The sequence below is a fragment of the Octopus bimaculoides genome, chromosome 2 (assembly GCF_001194135.2).
Source record: "Octopus bimaculoides isolate UCB-OBI-ISO-001 chromosome 2, ASM119413v2, whole genome shotgun sequence".
NCBI lineage: Eukaryota > Metazoa > Mollusca > Cephalopoda > Octopoda > Octopodidae > Octopus > Octopus bimaculoides.
Genome location: NC_068982.1, coordinates 93,132,147 through 93,135,267, shown reverse-complemented (window position 1 = coordinate 93,135,267; position 3,121 = coordinate 93,132,147). Strand labels below are relative to the sequence as shown.

Sequence of the window (3,121 nt, the reverse complement as noted above, 5' to 3'; positions counted from 1 at the left end):
GGGGGGGGGGGTACATTCTTCACCAGGGTGGGTTTTTGTATTTAAGAGCAACCTTGCATCCCACTGCCTGTTGAAGATGAAATCAATCTGGCTAGCTGAGTTACCTGATTAATAGGTTATCAGGTGGCTGTCTGGCTTCCTGAAGTTAGTGTTGCAGATTAATAGGTTGCATGTATCACAGAACCCTAGTAGCCTAGTTCCCTCTTCATTTCAGGAACCAATTCCATGGCCCCTGTGAACACCATGGAAGATACCAGATTGCTGTCTGACATGCCCATTAAAATCTCCAGCCACAAAGATGAGATCATTGCCACTCCTCTTTGATGTAGCCTGTAGAAGGGTATCATAAAAGTGGTCCTTCTGGTCATTCGGTAGGCCTGCTTGTGGGGTGCAGGCAAAGATAATTGTAGCTATACTACTCTGCAAGACTAGCCTGAGTTTAAGCACTCTATTGCATACCCTGACTACCTCTATGACCTCATCCACTCATTTCTCCACAAGGAGTATACCTACACCCCCTACACCATCGCTGTTACCTTCCCAGAAGATTTTATACCTATGTGCCTTGCCTGTGAGGACCCTGGCTGAAGCTCCTTTCCACCTTACCTCTTGTATGCAGCATACATCAACATGTCTCCATTCAAGCATCTCTACGATCTCACTAAACCTACCTTTCAGTGTGCCTACATTGACAGTGCCAACTTTAAAACTGGGAAAGGAATGTGAGAGGAGGCATGGGGAGGGGAGATGTTATTCAGTGCCTGAAATGAAGGTTTCTGTGTTCGTTTGATAGATATACTACAGCTGTTCTCACTTTCAACCTTTTATCATTCAAACGTTCAAGCATTTTAAGATTGTTACCCCTACTGGGGTAAGAGTAGGTGTTAGTGGCATTGTGAGTATAAGCATTGTGGACATCATAAAAATATAAATTTAAGCATTACTGGTGTTGCAGATATAAGTAAGTAAATCAATAAAGATAAAGGAGAAGAAGAAAAAGAAGAGAGAGGAGAAGAATATGAATATCAATATGCCAATGTTAGATTAAGAAGATGGGCAGCTAAACTAGTTGTATTTGTCCTAGGGGAGAGAGAGGGAGAGGAAATTGCAGGTATGATAGAGGATACCAGTAGTGTGGGAGTGTTTTCCGGTGAGAGGAACATGCATGCCAGTACACACACACACACAAGAACAAGCACGCGCGCACACACACACGTGCAGCCCATTAGCTTTCTCATTCTACTTCGATACATCTATGGAAATTACCGAGTAGTTTGTTGACAGATTTCGAGTAAAAACGAGAGATAGCCAATTAAGTAGGTGGGCAGCTAAACTACTTGCATTTGTCCCGGGAGGGAGAGAGGGAAGAGATTGCAGGTATGATAGAGGATACCACCACTGAGGAAGAGGGTTTCCAGTGAGAGAAGAGAGATATCCAGTAATGATGGTGAGAGAAGAGAGAGAGATATCTGGTATTGGTGGTAGGAGAAGAGATGGATGGATGGTATTGGTGGTGGGGTGGAAATGGGCAGGTGTACCACGAATATGCAAGGGTTAATTTAGAGAGTTTGTACAAAAAATATATGTAGGCACAGGAGTGGCTGTGTGGTAAGTAACTTGCTTACCAACCACATGGTTCTGGGTTCAGTCCCACTGTGTGGCACCTTGGGCAAGTGTCTTCTACTATAGCCTTGGGCCGACCAAAGCCTTGTGAGTGGATTTGGTAGATGGAAACTGAAAGAAGCCCGTCGTATATATGTATATATATATATATATATATATATGTGTGTGTCTGTGTTTGTCCCCCCAAGTTCGCTTGACAACCGATGCTGGTTTGTTTACACCCCTGTAACTTAGTGGTTCGGCAAAAAGTGACTGATAGAATAAGTACTAGGCTTACAAAGAATAAGCTCTGGGGTTGATTTGCTCGACTAAAGGTGATGTCCCAGCAAGGCCGCAGTCAAATGACTGAAACAAGTAAAAGAGAAAAGAGAAGAGAGCTAACATGAAAACAGGGGAGGGGAAGAGATATTTCATTTAGAAAATTGCATGAAGAATTAAGGTGAAACAAAGGCTGAGAGAGAGATTAGGAAGTTATATATTGAAGGGTCAATTTAGATAATTAGCTTACAAAAGTAGGTATTAGTAAATAGTAAGTAGTAAATAATATACATTAAGTATTAGCAGCAATGGCAGATGAATGCATGAAAAGATCGAAAAACAAGAGAATATCTTAGCTTAGCAATGTATAAACTGGGCGTCCAAGAAACGTCTGCGTTGGAAGGAATTGCGTGCAAAACAGGCAGGAAAACATGTGAGTAATGAGTTTTATAGATGTGCTACTTCTAGAAGTGGGCATTATGGAGGGCGCTAAAGACAATAGAAATGGTAGTAACAGAGTAGCATGAGAAGCCATAGTGAGTGACGAAAAATATTTAGCCAACATGAAACATGGAGGGAACAAGTACCACGAACAAACAAGGGTTAATTTAGAAAGTTGGTACAAAAAAAAAAATATGTAGCCAACATGAGGACAGGGGAGGGGAGGAGATATTTCATTTAGAAAATTACATGAAGAATTAAGGTGAAACGAAGGCTGAGAGAGAGAGAGAGAGATTAAGAAATTATATATTGAAGGGTCAATTTAAATAATTAGCTTACGAAAGTAGGTATTGGTAAATATATATATATTTGTATGTATATGCAGTTAAAACAATTGTTGGCTTTTTAAGGTGTGATATAAAATAAAGATATGATTTTCTTCATACATATTGGTTGTTGTTAAATACTCTGAATCTCTTCAAATTCTACAAAAGGATTGTTGGATTTACCTGTCATACATGAGGATTTACCTGGTATTTGTATTCTACATACATTTACTGATACCTACTTGTTGGAAATTTAACCTTGCATCCCACTGCCTGTTGAAGATGAAATCAATCTGGCTAGCTGAGTTACCTGATTAATAGGTTATCAGGTGGCTGTCTGGCTTCCTGAAGTTAATGTTGCAGATTAATAGGTTGCATGTATCACAGAACCCTAGTAGCCTAGTTCCCTCTTCATTTCAGGAACCAATTCCATGGCCCCTGTGAACACCATGGAAGATACCAGATTGCTGTCT

The 3,121-nt window shown here is 40.6% G+C and overlaps 1 protein-coding gene across 4 annotated transcripts in view; it reads left to right on the top strand.

The window, feature by feature from the left end:
- LOC106870647 (alpha-mannosidase 2C1) overlaps positions 1-3,121 on the top strand; it is a 70,247-nt gene that overhangs the window by 27,041 nt on the left and 40,085 nt on the right. The window lies entirely within an intron of this gene.